Genomic DNA, 19,939 nt, shown 5'->3' with positions numbered 1-19,939 from the left:
TCCCTCAGATGCCTTTGCCATTTAAATTGCAGGTTATTCAAATCTTGATTGCTGAAGCTTGGAGGAAAAATAATCTCTCTACCAAAGAAAAACAATTTTGTGCTTATAATTTCTTGTGTTCTTTAAAGAACTCCTCCATCTGTCAGGACAGGATGCCTTTGGCGTAACCAGTTTTTATATTTATACTTATAGGGGATATATAATGCTGATGTCCATAATTTGATGTCAGGAGAGGGTAATCATTGACTGCTTCACTTTCCTGTGCAAGGCTGACTTCTTTGGTGGTATTACTACACAGAGTCTCTCCAAAATTCTTTCAGTCTTATGTTTGTATGCTGTTCCTGCTTTGAAATATTAAATCTCTGACATCACCAGGGTTCCTATCCAACAAAATTGTCTTGCTGAAAACAGGGACCTGGAACTTACATTTGGATTTGCGTGGCTCACTGGATGACTTCAGCTGTTGCAGAAATAGTTTATGTATACAACAAGCAAATGTTTTTAATGAGAAACTGGAATAAAACCAATACTGAAGAAGGAATTTGAGAATGTTCATCATGTTGTCTGTCAGCAGTCTCATTTGCTTTAATTCCTTTATTAAAACCAGCTCTTAGTAGTTCATTATATGACATAATTTAGGTTAAAACACAACCCGCATTTATCCTGTGGCCAAGGGTAGCAGAAGTTGTATAACTTCACTTTGGAGAGAGAGAGAAGAGCAGAAGAAGAGTGAGATAGGGTAGAGAAATCCGCAGTTTCCTTCCTAGTCCTATAGCCTTGTCACATGAAGGCATTTTCTATGTAAGCACATGCTCTGACTGTGCAGTAAATGAGTACACAGCTGCCCTCCAAGTAGGAGGGCAAAGGTTTAGTCTTATAAGTTTCCCCCACTGAAGCTCTATACTTTCTCTTCTCAAGATGAGATAGATTTCATCCTTAGGTGATGACTAACACTTTATGAGCTCATTCTCTGCCATCTGGGAAAAGAAATCCTTTAACACTGGCATTTGAGTAGCTTTACATCTTTTAAGCACTTGAGAACTAATCCCATCCTCTATATGCAGTTTTGTGTGCTGGATTTTCTCGGGTGGTGGCAGAGGAAGAGTGTCTCTCCTGGCAGAATGGAGCACCCTGTAGGCCAGTCTTTACTCCCTGGTAGGAAGGTGAAGCAAAGATTTCTTGCAACTTTGGTGTCCAGTAGTTCTGCCATTCCCATCACCCTGAAGCAACTATGCTTCAAGTTTGAACCAAAAGGAAACTTCCCTTAAGGATACATCCCAAGTCTGGCCAGACTGTCAGTCACTGACTGGATTTTTAATGCTGCCGTGCCTCCAAATGTGGCTTCAGCTGCTTTCTGCAGGGTAGCATCGGGCTGTTAGTTCTGAGTGCTGACTGGCAAGCATCAAACGCTCAAGCAAACTAGTTCTGAGTTTTAATACAATCCTATAGTGTCTGAAGTCAACCACTCTAGGCAGCTTTGGGCAGTCAGAGAAATAAAAAGAACATGTGGAGATGGGCCTAGAGATATTTTGGGTGTAGTTGGTGACAAATCAGATATTGTTAGACTCACCAAGTATGTCTTAGCTGGATTCTGGTCTTCTGCTCCAGGACCAATGGAGATTCTGCCATCATGACACTAACAACTTCAAGGAGCTGAGGACAGCTGGGGTCAGGAGATGGTGGCAAAAGGAAAAGGGATGCTTTTAAACCAGAGAACTAGAAATAAGAAATATTAGAACACTGGGAAGTTACCACAGTTGGTCAAACAAAGAGGAGCAAGAGAATGAAAATCTGGCAAACTTCAGGTGAGAAACTGAGAAACTATTCTCTCCTCTTGAAATCATTTTGAGCAGCAGCATATGATCCCCAAAGGCCAAGAAAGAAACTTGGTAGTTTGGGAAGTGCAAAGCTGATCTAATAGATATTAACTCCCATCTAATCTGGGGACCATTTTTTCCCAGGAACAAAAGCAATGTCCAGAGTCCCAACTGGGCTGAGCCCTGCCCTAGTGCAGCTGACAACTGAGCCCTTAACATTGTTTCTCTGGGTAAATGGATGACAGCTGTGTATCATCCTTCCCTTGGTGACTCTTACTTCTGGCACCATTTGTTTCCATTTCATTTTAAGGTCAGTATGAATTATCTCAGGCAAACATGACTTAATAATTAAATTAATAAAATAAAATTGTGTTAAAGTAATACTATAAACTTATCTTTTGGCAATCTGACAAGCAAAGGAGGCTTTAGATCAGATTATCCAACAATTACTTTTTATAAATATACCTAAGCCATTTCTCAGTGTAAACTTGCTGATTGAACAAGCACTCAGCAGTCCCTTGTAGGCTGCAGATTCTATCTTTCAAAAAACTTAGCAAGGTTTGCTTCATGAAAGTCTTCATTAAAGACTGTGATATAACTGATTGCTTTAATATAATTTTCTACCAGAATGTTCCATGGTACACTGTGCCCTGAGATAGCATCTGAAAGTGGTTGTATGGGAGAGGTGTAGGAGGATCAGGATTCATGACTCTATGACAACTGAAAAAGCTGGGATCCCAAAGCCATAACAAAAATTATTCCCTGTGATAGGAAGTTCTGTTTGCTCTCCAAAACTGAGAGCAATAGAAAAAAAAAATATTTGATATCTACCTAAAAAATATTTGATATCTACCTATTGGAACTGGAGGGAATTTCATACTCTGATCAGGGGAAGGGAAGGGAAGGGAAGGGAAGGGAAGGGAAGGGAAGGGAAGGGAAGGGAAGGGAAGGGAAGGGAAGGGAAGGGAAGGGAAGGGAAGGGAAGATCCCTAAACAATTATTGTTTATTAGTACATGGATTTCCTAGCCAAAGACATGACAAATCACATCACAGACCATGAAGTAACTGGCCCACAGGATCATAAGGAGGAAATGAAGGCAGAAGAAGATGGGGAACACATCTCTTGAAGTAGAAGAGGATGGCAACACTTCAGTCAGGACTAAGAACTGGGCCTGGAAGGCTTTAACAAATGAACACTATAGGAAATTGTTTTCCGGAGTATTGCACATTGAGAAGAATCTTATGTCTGTATTAAAATGTGCAAAAAGTGCTGTCATTTTGCACAGATGACTACCTGAGGAGCAAAGGCCAAGACAGTCAGGTCTTTCATCTCAACAGTCACAGGCAGGAACAAAAGAGATCTGGTGATCTTCTACTAATGTCATGATACAAGCTTTTTCTTCCTCAGAAGAGGATTAAGTACATTCTGACAAGTAACTTCTATCCTTCTCATAATAAGCAGTGAAAGACTATTTTAACTAAGCCCAGTAAATCAAAGATGTGTGTACACAGAGTAAAAATGCTTCTTTTTTTAAACAGTTACAAAAAGACCATCTGATTCCAATGATAATCAGCCACTCCACATGATTCCCATTAGCTCTGTCCATGGAACACCTGAACAAAAGCCAAAGGAACTTGGACATGTTCCTTATTCTGCCTTTTCATTATTTTTTTTATCTAAACATCTGTTTTCCCATGTTGACGTATGAGCTCATAACTTGCAGAACAAAGAGAACCCGTGCCTTCATGTAGCATGTTTATGTAGGTAGCACTGGGTTTTTCTGACAAATTCTCCATATCAATTCCACCCTTTAGTCTGTTGTCCAAATTCACTGCCACATTGCAAGGAATGACTGAGAGTCACTGAATGCTTCTGTAGTGGGGAAAGTTTTTCAAAAAATAACCAGAAACTAAGGCATAATTTAATGAGGTATATTGGTTAAATATAGCTTTATAAGGAAAACATGATGGTGATTACTTCATGAATAGCAATGCTATGACCACTTCACAGATCATGTCTATTTAGCTGCACAACACCATAGCATTTTCAAAACAAATGTAGGACTTGTGCCCTATTTTGAAGCTTTTACAAGTATTCGCTTTTCACCGATCACAGGGAACTCTTGCAGTACCCCAGGCTAAGTATGTGTGTGATGTGTGTGTAACAGCTCCAAAGGACCAGGGCCTCTTTAACACACTGTATTTAACATCATCAGATCCTTTGGAATGTCTCACATACGGAAAACTATGAAAAGTTGAAGTGCTTGCAGATCAAATAAGTGAATTTAGGAAAAAAAAAGATGACAGATAAAAAAGGTTAGAGATTACAAAATAGAGTACAAAGTAGAGTTGCTTTGGACTGTAATGTGATTTGTGCTAGTCCTGCTGGTGTTGGCTTTTCTTTGTTTACAGTATGAATACTGTAAGCCCCCTACAGCAAAACTACAATCTAGAGTTGAAATAAAGTTAGATTCAATGTTAAGCATTTAAATATTTAAAAAAAATTTAACAGTTTACAATTTTCTTGCAGTTAATTTTATTTTTTGTTTAGAGTTTACATAAAAACAAATATCTTAATTTTTTTTCTTCCATCCTTCTCAATTACATAAGCAGATCTTGAGATCGAGAAAGTGGAAGGCAGGGAGGGAGAGCAAGATGATAAACGACACAAGAGTTGTAGCAGAAGGAACCTTGTAACAAATGAGAGAATGAGTATCATCAGGTTAAGGTTAGGACAGTGAGACAGTAACAGTATGGATGTACAGATTTGTGGCCATTAATACAGAAGTGCAGGATACCAAATGTAGCTCTGTGAATTCCTTCAGTAATTTAAACAGAGTGTCAAACACTCTGTGAAATAATGTCAGGAGCGTGACACCTGGCTCCAAAGAGAGGAGACAGGCTGCTGTGGGCAGGCTGCTGTCAGAGACCATGGCAGGACACCAGCTCCAGCACTGGCTTCAGACTGCTGGGGCTTAACAAAGTTCTTGCAGACCCTGGTGGCACAGGGGTGGATTGAGTAGCAGCGAATGGGGTTTCAGAGGATTTGGGCGGGCTTCTTGTGATTATTCATGCAGAAATTGTTTCCTCAGCTCACTTTAGGGAACCTGTATTTTCCATCAGGGGTTTTTGGAGATGCCCATTTCCATAAAGTTTACTGTTGGAAGGCTGAAAATTTAACCATAATTACTAACATTTCTGCCAAAAAAGACAATCATAATTTCAAATATTAGCTGCCATCGACCCATCAGCTGCAACTACTCATATATCTTTCCCACCCAGGAGGGGAGCTCAAATGCCAGTTTAAGCTGACTCTTGTCCCATGGCAAAGACAGACGTTAAGAGCAAGGGATTCTTATATCATGTTTACATACAGCAGATACAAAGGAATTTAGTTTGTACATTTTTTTGCCAAGCTTTGTTTCATCTGAGATGAAATGCATTGCACTGAGAGGAAGCATTCATGCTGTGCAGTTTCATGGGAAGACTGGAGAGTTGAGATCCCTGTTTGCTGGACAGATGGGCTCACCTGGAGAGTAACTGACCATGCTGTCACTTCTTCACTGAGTCAGCACATGTGGCCAGCTGGTGCCAAACTGGGCAGGAAAAGCCTTCTCAAATACCTCACAAATACCTCGAGATCTGTTTCTATGCCTTGTCTTAGGGTGGCACTGCACTGACACTCTCTGCAGCACCCTAACAGAACAGGTTGAGGAGCTAAAATAACGCTTAGATATTTGCATTCTCTTCTGCTGGTTTCTGATAAATTGGCTACTGGTCCCATTGCCTCTGAAAGGGCAAGGGGTATTCCATTGCAGTGGTGCTGAGTCTCTGCCAGGTCACCAGCCTCCACAGAAACCTACAGCATGACTCACCAGGTGCAAATGTTTTGGGTCTAGACTCTGAAGAAGTCTTGAGTTGTGTATATGTAGCCGTACAAACTTATGAATCTGATTGTAGCAAGCCCTGCAGAAACACAGTTAAATGCTGCCCCTGCCCTAGGAGATGTTATACACAATTTGGGAGAAAACAAAATGAAAAGTGGGAGAGGAAAAGCATTAAATAATGGGAGCAAATATTTATGTAGTGACTATAAGCAGCTCAACTCTAAAAGATTCAAACAAGATTAAACATTAGAAAGAAACACTTTGTAAAAGTATGCATAATTTGGGAAAGATTGCTTGGAGAAAATTAGTGTTTCATGCAGTTCCATGGTTCCACAGATTTCTATCATTCCCAGATTTCCACAGGTTTCACATCTGAGATCCTCCTTGAAAAAGAGTGTAAAAGAGAAGGATAGTTCATTGCAAATAATTCAGAAAAGATAAAGGGGCACCTTAAGGGGGACAAGAAAACAAGAAACTTAGCTATTGAATGCTTTCACAAAAAATGTACATGCAGTGAAATCCAACAATTTTTATAAATCTGTTTTCATGCTCTCTGTTTATATTTAGGGTTGATTTACGCTTTTATTTCAATTATAGCAGTTGTAGTACAAATTCATTCTCATAGTTTGGTTCCAACTGCTCCGTTTTGATTTATAAAAACCCCCACCACAGACAATGAAAAGTATCCCTCTCTGTTCTTTAAATAGCCTTCTGTTCTGTTCACTCAGAGTGCTGCACAATTATAGTCACAGCTCTGTTAATTAAGAACATGCTGTTATCCTCAGCACTGCAAGAAATGAAGTTCCTGATAGATAAAGTTTTGAGGTACGTATCTCCCATGAGGGCTTCCAATGAAAGGAAATGTGGGTGACTGATGATGTAAGGGCTTTGCAGCATGGCTGAGAACGCTGACCCCATCTCTTTGCACCCTTGGGTATTCTAATAAGAGTGGTGGTCCTCCTGCAAGCGCTCACTGCACAACACAAGGTTTCAAATTGGATTGTTCATAACATGTGTTGAGTTGTGAGAAGTTCCACAGCTACCCTTCTCTTCTCCTTTCTCTATCCTTCCTTGCTTCTGGGACATATTGTACATAAAGTTCCAGCAATATGGGGATATAGGAGCTTCATGCTTTGGAGATCTCATGCCTAAATAAGTGGTCCAGGACATGATTAAGTTCCAACTAATTTTATATATCAGATAATATAAACAGCTTTATGTAAAGTTATGCTGATTATAATCCCACAGTGAAACTGTCAGCAGCACTAAATCACATTTAAACCTCAATAGTTCCTCTTACTGTTATTTTCCTGCTATTTTCCTTCATGGTTTGGTCAGTATAGATGCTTGGATGTGAAATTATAAATATGACAGATATATGAATATTTGTATCACATAAGGTTTTATGTTTTGATTTAAGAAGAAAGAAAAGCTATGCCTCCTAAAGTCAAGATTCTCAAGACAGGATTGCTGGTGGACTTGTTGCATAAAAACATTTCTATGTCAGCCTCACAGCACCCACAGCAATGAACAGGGCATGAGGAAAGATAAGCAGAAGTTTCTAGCCAATCAGCCTTCTCTTTTTTCTCTTTTTTGTCTTTCTCTCCTTCCAGATGCATGAAAGGGAGAGCACAATGGTTAGTTCTTAACAAACCAAATTAAAACCCAGGCTAATCTCCTGATCCTTATCAGGACAATGACACAGCAGCACACTATGCTTAAAGGAATAAAGGCTAATGTTTTATAAATATATGTATATGCTTCTGGGACAACTATTTATGATGAAGAGATACTTGCTTCCTATATGTGATAGAAATTTTATCATGCAAAAAATTATATTGTGCAAGACCTGAAGTACATTTACTGACACTTAGATTCCCCATCGGACTGCACAGATAATTTAGAATTATTACATTCTAAATTCTAAATACTAAATTCTTCTTATTCGTGTTTGAAGTCCAACAGTCTAATGTTACATACTGAAGTAGGTGCTATTAAACACTTCATGTTGTATTTCACACTGGCATGAAAGCTTGATTCTTCAAAAAGTAATATATTTTCTCTTGGGCATAGCTATTTCTGTTAATTACAAAGCAGGAGGCTGGACTTGCTAGTGGATACTTTCAAAACCTGACCTTTGGCATACACTTCTTATGAAATTCCCTTAATTCACAAATTCTGAAACTCCTACTCATATTGAACAGACTTCAGCATAAATAAGTGTCATGTCTCTCAAGCTTTCACTAGATAACCAATGGAAAAATGGTTTAACAGTCTCTTTTTGATCCTTCTGATCTATGGAATGTCTTCAAAATTAGATGTGGGTAAAATTTCTACCAACATATTAATACCATCAGTAGTAATAACATCAACAAAGCATCAGCTGGCATTATCTGTTTTTTGCCAAGAGACTTGTTATCATAATAAAGAAATGGAAGACCTTTTTACTTTGAGGTGTTCATGAAGCATTTGAATTTCTATTCAGAGAGCCATATTAAGCAAATAGGTTATATTTCACATTAAGAGTGAAGAGGATCCCTGTCCTGACAGAAGCTGATCATTATCTAAAGAGTGTTTCACAGAAGAAAAGATAGAAACAGGACAGAGGAAATTTTAAAATAAAATACTGGAAAGAAATGGCTTCCTAATACACCATATAAACAAAATAACCCAGCCAGCTAGGGAAAAAGAAGCCCAAATCCCACGAGACAAAAGAAAAAGAAAAAATGGGGTTACAAAACTCACTAGTGTCCTTTGCAGAACATTTTTAAGGTACCAAAGAAGAACAGTTTCGATCTTCTCAGCTGAACAGCTAATAAAGAAAATACAAGATGGTACAGCATCTCCTGTGTGGGAGTTTGAGATATTTGATTCAGAAAGTATCAAAGAAAAATAAGAATGGAATTCAAATGTCATATAATTTATAAGTAAAATGGTCTTTCATACCAGAGCTCAGATCTGGAAAATAACTCAGGCTGTGACTTTTTGCAATAATCAAGCTATTTCCTACTATTTCCTTTGTCTTGTCTTTTCCCAGTTGGACCATTTTTCTTGAACAGTAGACAAATAATAACAGAATGGAGCACATTGTAGTGAAATTAGAGTTCTCCATCAGCTAGTCTATTTTATGTTTCTTACACCATGAGGTGAACTTTACTGTAACTTCTCTGGCTCTATGAACTTCTATAAAGGAAAGAGGGAGCTAATGAGAACAGTAGGATGAATGGCAGTACAAATAGAGCAAATGTCAAGATTCATTGTAAAGCATACCATGGCTTTAAATCTATCCCAAATTGTCCAGACTTGTATGAGTTTCTCCTGTTACAAAAGGCCTAAAAGACTTCAACATTGAAAGAAGAATTCTAATTGATTGATTCACATTAGCAGTGGCTATTCATGTGAGACAGTAAAAGGAAATATTAGTACTCAAACATCATAACACTTGCTCAAATTAGACTAGTTTCTGCTATTGTTGAACTGCTAGATCCCTAACCCTTCTTTTACTCAATTTTTTTTCAAAAAATACTCCATAATGAAAGAAAAGCATACACTAGGAATTATGTACTAACTAAATGTGTAAAAAATAAGACAAACTTTAGTAATGCTACCTAAGATTTTTTGAAATGTCTGTGTCTTGAGAATCAGTTATTCAGCTTTTAGCTCCTGCTTTTCTTGATGTTCCCGGTCCCATGGCTGCAGTACTGATCAGGATGACAGGATTACATTGGATAAGCAATACCTGCCATCTGCTGGAAGGATATTTTCTAGCACTGATGAGGCTGGCATTGTTTGGGTAGGTGGCCAAATACAAAGAAATTGAATTAACAGCATTCTAGAAATTGTTGAGAAATTGAAATTCAATCCACAGTGTAAAAGACCTTCACATGTTGTTTACTGTTGGAGAAATGAGTCACAGCAAAAATGATTTCCAGACCAATCTAATGGAACAGGACTAGAGACTTCATCAAAGTACTAATCCCCTTCTCAGTATGGTATCCCACAATTCTACCACTGCTACTACAGAAAAAGAGAAAAAAAAAGGCAAAAAAAGAGGGGGAGGGAATGTTAGTAAACCCCACTAAACCCTATTTTCTATTCAAAGCATTTCAAAAATGCAATTTTCCTCTATCCACTCTGTAATCATTTGCCAGAAACACGGAATACAGCAGTACTGCATACTTGAACAGAAAAGGGTCTTGGTCTTCTTATTTTACACAAGTAAAGCATTTCAGTTAACCATGACGATGAAACATTTTAGAAAGGGAATAAAACTCAGTGATCCTGTAATCATATTACAGACAGGGATGTCTACTGTCACATACATGTATTGCATACAGATAAACCTCCACAATATATATCTTTGGGATTTTGACAAAATACTGCTATTTGTCTGTGCTTTTTAATGCCCTTAAAAGTATTCCATTAGGCTTCAAACTGACATTTCCATGATGTGAATGAGTGGAGTGAAATGCTATAATTACCCGAGCTAACAGAAATTGCACACTGCCTTTAAAGCTACTCTTTGGTAGCAGCAGTACATTACCTGTTTAATACATTAGCGTGCTGTAGTAGGACTTGTAGTACTATTATGACAATTATACATCACTTCTGAACCCAATTCCCTCTTATCAGCAGCATATAATCTTGCCATACATTAATAGCTCAGTCTGGAATTTTCCATGCTGGATGTTTGCCTCAGGACAATTTTGTAGAGAACTTCAGTCAAAAGATTTCAGCTGTTTCTGAAAACACAACTAAGGAGAAAAAAAAACAAACAAAAAAACAAAAACCAAAACCAACACACTGTTTTGAGCATGTTAAAATATTCTGGCAGTCTTTTCTTTTAGTAGCTATTGTACATTCATCCTTTGGTACAGGGACTTCCTGTTTGCAAGGTGGGTGGCCTATTTATCAAAGGTAAACTTCTTGCTATCTTCACAAAATTATATCAAAGCCTGCCCATGTTATAAACCTTGAAGCCTTTGTATAACATGTTTCCAGCAGATATGGCAGTACATCCACTCACTCCAGCCTTGGGCTGCACACTACTTTCACAGCCTTTCAGGCTCCAAGCTGACATCATGGCTGGCTGGTCTGGCCTGTGATCTGAAACCAAGTATACAATTTAAACAGTCTCCACACTGAGTCCTGGTGGTATGGGACAGAAAAAAGGGACCTGGCCAGAACAGAAACGCTATGGTAATTGTGGGTGGCGTGGCATGGCGTGGCGTGGTGTGTGGCGTGGTGTGGTGTGGTGTCTGGTGCAGAAGGTGCAGCATGAGAGGAAAGTTGGGATGGATTACCAAGGCACTGAGAGTGGTGGAATGGGAACAACCAAGAGAAAAGAAAAGGTTGGTGTGGTTGCCTTAGACCTAGTTCAAGGTGGGGTTGAGATGAAGATCTAGAGGAGCGTGAAAGTGAACAAATAGGTTGGTAGGAAGGAGATATGAAAGGGAGATGGATTCAATTAGTGATCAGATACGTTGGAAATAGTGGCAAATGTCTAAGAAAAGACACTAGAACAAGTAGTCAAGAGCAGATGACAACCTAAAGGAGAAGATTGGAAATCATGGTGAATGGGGAAGCTGAGAAAGAAAGACTACAGGAGTTAGGAGGGAAGAAAAAGTATGGGTAAGACAAACATGAAAACATAAGCTGAGGAATGAAAGGAGGCCGGTCACTGAGACAGGGGGGAGTAGAGCCGGGATTTAGTTGGAGCAGAGATTAGTACTGGCTTGAGAAGTCTGTCAGACTGAGTATTCTCAGCCATCATTTATTTCAAGACTCCTTGGTCAATTTGGGACATATGTCTCAGTGGACTTTCTAAGGCATGCACTGTAGGCTGGGTATCCCCAAGTGATGTCATTACACATTATCTTTTGCTCCTGTTTTATTCACTCACCTGCTCTGATGATGCATTTACTACTAGTGTAGTAAAGGAAACAGATTCTTTGCTAGCTAAAATGTGCTTTTAACAGAGGTGAATGAAGAATTTAATTCAGTAAACTTACCACCTATCAAAGACAGTCTGTTTTTACCATGGCTATATCCAGGTATTTCCACAGCCCTTAGGAAGGCTCTGCATGTGTGTGTATGCATGCATTTCTCTTAGGTTACCTTTCCTTCACAGAGTGGGAGAGAGGCATGAAGGAAGAGACAGTGATCTATCATCTCAAACTGTTTTTAGACATGCCATCCTCATTATTGCATGGTGCTTTAAATATGAACCTCAAGTTTTTTCATATTTCTTCTGTTGTGAAGAGAGCTGAAAAGTATAAACTCACATTTGGAGAGCCAGCACATTGAGAACCACAGACTGGAGAGCACAAGATGCATGGGCAGAGCTGTGGGCAGCTGGCAGTGAGCACAGGCTGACTGGAAGTTGCTGCATTTCTTGCACTGGATAATATGAGGAATCCCATTCAGTCCCTCGCCATGCACATACCTTGCTGAGAAAAGAAATCTGAAGAGTTCCCCCCCTCCCAGTTTACTCATAATTTTTGAAGACTGCATTGGTCTCAGGGGCACTCTACTGATAAACCATTAGTAATTAATTATTTTCAGGTTTTAATAACAATGATTAGAATATCAGTTATTTTGTGACTGCAGAAATAGAGAGATATAATTTTCTCATGCAGCTGATGAATGGAGAGAAAGTAATGCAGACACACTGCATAATGCCCCTATCCACTGAAGACTGTAATGAAAACACTCATCTCCATGAGAGTAAGAGGAGAAAATGTACATGAGATTAAAGGATACTTGGTCATGTGTATAACAAAATGGATGAGTGGGTTTAGAATAGATAGGTATCCATTGCTCCCTGAAAAGCTGCATATGAAATATCTAATGTCCTATAGAATATATGTTTTGCCAACTATTTAAAATATTTCAAATACCTAAAATACTTGTATTTAGAGTATAGCTTCTATACTTTTAAGAGAGCCTTATTACCACAACTGATCTTTATAGCCTTTCCACTGGATTCAGAGCAAATGTGAAAGAACAACCAATGTTATTCAGTGACAGACAAGGCAGTATTTTGAGCTATGTGGGTGATGTGTGTACTTAAAGCCTTCCATTGCTTTCTGGTAGCAAAGGTTCCTGGGCATCAAACCTTTCCCAAGTGGTCAAAACCAGAGTTTTATAAATGTCCTCTATGTTCTAAGCTATTTTCTTTCTTCTTTCTCAGTCCATGCATGTTCCTGTCTTGGGTTCATGTGAGTGCAGAGTCATGTGGTATTGCTGCCTAGTACTCAGAAAGAGCTATGCTCTGTCTTATGTGCTGCAGCTAATTAGTGTCAAAACAAAAAGAGGAACAAAACCAAAAAGAAAAATAATGACATCTTGAAAATATTCTTACAATTTTTTTTTTTTTTGGTAGGATCAAAAAATAATTCACTCTCCTGGACGAGTATCAGGAAAAGAGAATCCAAATCCCACAAATACACTTCAAATGTGGGGTGATGTATAAAATGCATAAAATTTCTCCCCCTTCACCTCCTAGCTGGCACTATTGAGGCAGAGGAAAAAAAAACTTTTTAGAGTCACTTGGAACTTGCTGCTGCTTCTCTGTAGCCCAGCTTCTGGATGTTTGAGCTTAAATTCACAGACACATGCCAATACAAAACCCCATATTGAGTTCAGTGGGATCATTTGTGACATTTTTCTTCTTGGTATGATTTCATGCTTTTGGCAAGTCTTTTTGCCTCTCTCCCCATTAAGAAGTATTTCAATTCCCTGGTCTCTGGGTAGTTCATCTTTGTTGTAAACTCCTCCCACTTTTTACAATAAAGCCAAATTTGCAAAGCCACCAAAGTGTTCAAGTTAGGAGAGAGGCATAAAAGGGGTAAGGGCATGGCAGATATATTTTGGAAAACAGCACCAAGTACCTGTGTAGAGAACTGACTGCATGTGCACAGGATTCAAGATTTCTGAATGTTGTGCCTGGGACCAAGGATAACATGACAAAGGATTATTTGCTCAGTAAATTATTTCTGAACCAAGTAAAGGTGATAGGAGATATCCACCAATATTCCTCTTAAAGGAAGTATGGTCTCATGGACAGAAACTGTCCCTTTTGTTCTGTTTGTACATTACATATGCTATTGGGTTTCTCAGGGAATTCAATTAGCAATACAAAAAATAAGCAGTTGAAGAACTTAGATGATACGAAGTTCATTTAAGTAGTTAAATTGTAGCCCCTTTTTTGTTCCTTTTTAAATTCTGCACTTGCAAGGAATGTTCAGCAACACATAATGTTCAAGATGTGGAAGTCTAACATGAATTTTACCAAAAGACAACTTGAATGGAAAAGACTACATTTTTAACACTGTCAGATTGTTAGTCCTGAGTAAAAATGCAAATACAATCAGCACATTCCTCAGAAAACAAAAAGTGTGAAGTCCTGCTATTCTTTTTGTTGGCTTATGACTGAGGGGATTAATGCAAGGAAGGTGTGATGAACTACACCAGTCCAACACTTGGCCTTTTTTCTCTCGTCTCTTTTCACCTGGTTTTTCTACTTGATTCCACAGCGCAAAGCTTTCTAGGTGATCCATATCATTCTTCAATGCTGGATAAAGCTGCTGACTGTCTTAGAGCAGACAAAATTCATTAAATGGATTCAAGTTCATAAATCCTATTTTCTAATGCTTTGCTGCAGCATCTTAACAATACATCCAGTGTTCCTAATCAGTTACTTCTTATTCAAATGTCACTTAATTGATTAGGAATCATGATAATAAAAGGAAATAAGCTATTTTTCATGTCATTATTACTCTAAATGCAGGTCTCACTTTTCCCTTACACCCTAGTATATTGCTACCATGGTTGGTGAAGTGTGCACAAGGGATTAGATTAAAGTTTTCTTTTTAAGCTATCCCAAAGAATTTTCCAACACTGCAACTCTCTGACTACTCTTCATTCTCCTGATCGGTCCTTCTCCAGTACCACAGCATCTTCTCCCCACTCCTGAGGATTAAACTACTCTAGTTCTCCACTTCTTCAGAAGACAGTTCCAAAAGCTGCATTTCTGCTGTAATTTTATTGAGGCTTGGATAGTTATCAGTCTAGACAGACTATTTAATCAGGATGGAAATGTGCCAAGTACTCCCTAGGAGCCAAGACTGATATGAGAGCTCTAAAGAAGAGCCAAAAATGGAGTACATTGAGGCAATTTTTTTTCCTTATTTCAGGATGTCATTCTTCTTTAAATCATATAACAGATGGAGCCTCTTTCTTCCTTTCCTCAGCCAGCCTGATCCATTCAAGTGTTTGGGTCCTCTGTACAACTGTAACAAAAAGCAATTTTGCAGTGGTGTCCCAGAAGGGATGCATAAAGGGGATGCCAGTGTACCTAACCCCACCAAAAAAAAAAATTAAATAATACATCAAAAGAGATATTGACCTGCCCTGAACACTTTGCACTTGTTCTATTAAGAGTATAGAAATTTGACAGAAAATAAACCCTTTGTGTTCCAGCTGGTTCTCAGAGATCAGGGAGGCTGGGTGTTGCTGGGTTTAATTTCTGATTATAACCAGTTCAGCACTCTACGTTTGGTCATGTTCAGTAAGAAATTGATGAGCACAGGTTCACAAGTAGTGCAACTTCAACAGTATGAGTTGAGTCTAATCAATAACAATGTGTGTGAGCAAGATTCAGGAATAGTGTGATTTACCACTCTGATACTGGAGGTCTGGCCAAGTTCAGTAAGAGCTTACTTGATGCAGAGTCACAAATAGAATGGTTTATTGAAGAAACAGGAAAACAAGTTTTGGATTGACAGTGGTAAATGCACTAATTGCAGAGAGTTAGTATGTACAGCAACCAAAGGTACAGTAACAGGGATCTATTATAAATATGTATTTGTATATATATATATATATATGAAAATAAATATTCCTGGAACTGCTCCCATACAGATGTTCACCTAAATTCTTCCCTTTGGGAAGGAGGAGAGACACAGTCCATTGACTGATCCCAGACGAGCAGAGGTGTTTCCCCCCCTCTCTTATATTTTTTCCTTTTTTTTTTCTGCCTCAAACCCCTCTTCTTTTATACAATAAGTTTTAGCCCAAAAGGAGGGAACAATTGCATGTTACTGGTGAGGATTGGTGACTGTAACAACACATGTAAAGCATGTTCTCTTTTCACTTGCATTCTTACTGGGTGAAAGTTAATAAGCAAACCAGGCTCCATGGCAGTTCTGGCTACTTTCACTCAGAATTCTTAGTTGACAGAAAGAGTAAAATAAACACTTTAGTCTTCCTCCACCTACAAAAGAGGCAGTAAAGGCTGTCTGACATTTTACCAGAGAGCTTCTTCATGCATACTTATTTCCTTAAAGAACCAGATTTGTAGCAAGTCTTCTTTGACACTGTCAAAGGAAGGGTGAAGCCAATGGCTGGTCTGGAGGCACGGGTGCTCTTCTGTGCTTCAGAAGTGGGGCCTCCACTTTGCTCTGAACATCGTTCAGTTGTTAGGCCTTAGTTGAGCCAGGTGCTCAGCTCATGGTTTTCCCAACCAGCCTCAGCAATCCTTCACCAGCTTAAGGCAAGTCTTGTAGCAGGTCTGATGATTTATGATAACACAGGTGGGATGAAAACTAGATGTAACATGCACATGGAGTAACACTAGAAAAGGCTACCAAACTTTCAAACGATATTATTTAGGGTTTTATTCAGTTATATTATATATTATAGCATTATATCTTTTATAACAAGAAGTAGCTGCGAATGAATTACAGGAGCTACGGAATTAGAAAAGGGCAAGAGTGCAGGCATAACCCTGGAATGAAAAACATGGCAGAGTCATAGGGAACTGAAAGGTCTAGGAGGAAGGTAAGTCAGAGGATAAACAGATGAGGTTGCAGAAACGGCAGTAAAAGAACCAGGACCAACAAGAAAGGAAAAACTCCTACTATCTACTCCAGAGCATGTGGCATGTTATTTGTGCCCTGTAGAATAAATGAAAAATCTGTTGGCCTTTTAAAAAAATGTCTCTCCATTATTGTTCAAATGCTACTGCAAGAAATGCAGTATTTCAAGATTTATCAGAGAAAACATTGAGAACAATGGCCACCATTAATATAACTACTCTAAAAACCGTAACTGTTGGAAGAACTTTGGCACCTGCGTAACAACCACCTTGGATTTCAATAGGAATTCATTGTCTTGTAAAGAAATGTTATTTCTTCCCTAATGCACACAGACTGCTGATGTACTGAGAATATTTTCTTACTGTTTCTAAGTGGAATTCCCAAAAGAATATCCTACACTTCATGAGAGGATTTGAGAGTATGTTTTTAATACAGGAAACAGAATGATTATTTTAGACACAGTAAAAAAGGAGAAGCAATTGTTGAATAGTCTGCACAAATGACACATAATAAACCTAATTATCATAAAAGTTATTCCTTAGGTTAGAGGACTACTCTTTTTTTTTATTTACTTCAAAGGGACTTTATAAATAGAATGAAAAGAAAGAAGGAAAGGGGATGAGCAGAATTTTCTTAAGGTCAAAGGCCATAAGTAAGATGTTCTGATGGCACAGAGACAGCACAGCTGCAGGCAGAAAGTTGGAATGCTGCTCAGAAATACAGTGTACAGTCGTCAGTGATTGCCAGCGATCCCACTGGATCATAATCATGGAAATGCCTTGAAAAATACTGAAATTTAGCACTTGTGACTTTTTAGGTCTTCATTTTTTTAAATGAAACTTGCCTGTTCATCTTTCAGAAGCTATAAAATGTTTCTTAAAGCTCAACACACAGAAAAATTAATTAATAGTGAATATGGTAAAATGGAACTAAAGGGAAGTGTTTATGAATTTGGGTCAAACTTATGACTAAAGGTTTCAGTTGCAAGACAGGGTGGAAAATCCATATAGATTGAAACAGTTAAGCTTCTTTGCAATAAAAATATTTCTGTTCAGACATGCGAAAAGTTTGAAAACAAAAACTTTTGTTTCAAAATAAAATTTTCTCTTTTTAAAAACTAAAGAAAAAGACTAAGCAAAAGACATAATTCTAAAAAGACATAAATAACACTAAAAATACATAAATTCTAAAATTTCTTTGCAGAAAGGAAGTCTTGCTTTTGTCCAGGTTTAGTTTTCAGTATCTGTTTTGGTCTCAGCTTTCTTTTCTTTTTTTTTTTTTTTTTTTTTTTTTTTTTGTTGTTGTTGTTGTTTACATGCTGGTTTCAGGCTCTAAAATCTATTTTCTCAGTGTAAAATTTACTGCTTTCTCAATACTTTTCCATACTTACAGGGCTGGGTCATATGCCTTAAAAGAAGACTCAGTTTTGGTTAGGCTGGAAAAGAGAAGGCTGAGAGGAAATTAACTACCATCTTCAGCTAACCAAAGAGTTGCAGAGAAAATAGCCATAGACTCTTCTCAGATGGGCAAAACATAAGAGGCTGCAAGCCACATCACAGGACATTCCAGCTGGAGATAAAGATAATAATTTTCACATGAATGTGGACAAGTATTGGCACATGAAGCTAGAGAACCTGAAGAATCCCCATTCTTGGAGACTTTCAAAACCTGATTGGGCAAGCCTGAGCACCCTGATCAAACTTCAGAATTAGCCCTACTTCTTGCAGGCAATGGGAATTCATCAATTTAATTTACTCTGTTTTTCTAAAAGTGAATGTTTTGCACAGTAGCGCTCTGGGTTAGATCAAAACAATACACAGAATGACTGAGTAACAGCTACATGACTACCAAAAAGCACTGGTCTGGCAGCTAGTGCACACATTCCACAGAAATCCAAGTGGTATTTCATGCTCTACTTTAGACTCTCAGGCTGAGCTTGGCCAATTACGAGGAGGAAATGTGCATCCTGAGCTTGGTTTGGACCACACCAGCTAACTTTCCAACCAAAGCTCAGGCAGCATGCTCAGGATATTTTACATTAAGCACTGTTGATGTGGTTTGGACCTACACAACCCTCATGTGTTGAAATATCTTCATAGACCCTTACATCACACAGCAAAGCCTGCAACCCTCAATCTCATTCGATAAAAACTTCTCTCTGGCAAGCTGCAACACAGCCCTCACATTGTGTCTGACAGCTTGACCTAAGAAAAAACCTACAAAAAAGTAGCAATTATCTCTCAGGGTCATAGGAACATCACATGGTACCCAAATGAGACCCAGAGGCACAACCTATTCAGTATGGACACAGTTCATCAGTTAAAGCAGTGTGAGTGCGAGCCAGAGTGTGCCACCCCAGAGTCAGGAACTGAAACAATCCCTGGGATTGTTTTATTGAGCACCATAGACACATATATTATAGACACTACAGTCTTTCAGAGAGTCAGGTTTCAATTAGTTTTAAATGAGGCTGAAGTTTTTAATCTGTATGGGAATAATGTCTCTCTGAAGCAGATTTTAAAACCAGGAGAACTTTTTTTTCTGTTCGATTTTCTAAAAAGTCTAATTTGTATGCAAATTTTTCAATTAAGAATAATTAAGAATGCCAAATCAAGTGCACAGAAGTTAGGAAATACCATCTCTAGGACTGACGTTTCAGACTGAATTCACATATGTTCTATGTATTATTCATAGTTTCATTATTGACTGGTGGGTTTTTCCTTCTCCCATTGGACTATGCAGCTTTCCATTGACTAAAAAAGGGGATGGAAAATACATGATACTCTACCTCAGGCAATGGGTTTGTTTTTCTGGGTTTCCAAGTTTACAGCTGCCAAGCACAGGTCTTTTCTGTGGTAGACCTCACAGCCAAGGGTGCCCAAGCTTTGCAGCACGCTGCTACATGAGCCATCAGGGAGAACAGGATGAGATTAGGCTTCCTTTGCATGACTAAGGTGATGCCTCAGGTTTTAGCTTTAATATTTTTCAGATTCTGTACTGCTTTAGTGCATACTTCTCAGCTTCATATTAGGGGATAGTAAGCTCTCTTCACAGAGTAGGTAGGCAAAACAGTTCCTTCTCTAGCTGGGGACCAAGAACAACCTATCCAAATCTCAGGCCCAAGAGCATAAACAACAGTGGACTGAAGAGAGAAAAACAAGAAGGATGGGACTTCATGGGCTAAAGCTGTAACTGGACAGTTAACTCCAATATGCTAATGGACCAGAACTTTAAAATGTGTGAGATCCCGGGACTGGTTGTCCATTTTGTGACCATTTTGGGTTCATCTTGGTTGTAGCCTTGGCTGGACTCTTGTGCTGCCCAAGGGGGATCTATTGAAGCCTCCTAATGAAT

This window comes from Melospiza melodia, chromosome 1 (assembly GCF_035770615.1).
Source record: "Melospiza melodia melodia isolate bMelMel2 chromosome 1, bMelMel2.pri, whole genome shotgun sequence".
In the NCBI taxonomy this organism is placed as follows: Eukaryota; Metazoa; Chordata; class Aves; order Passeriformes; family Passerellidae; genus Melospiza; species Melospiza melodia.
Note: the sequence above shows the minus strand (reverse complement) of the source record.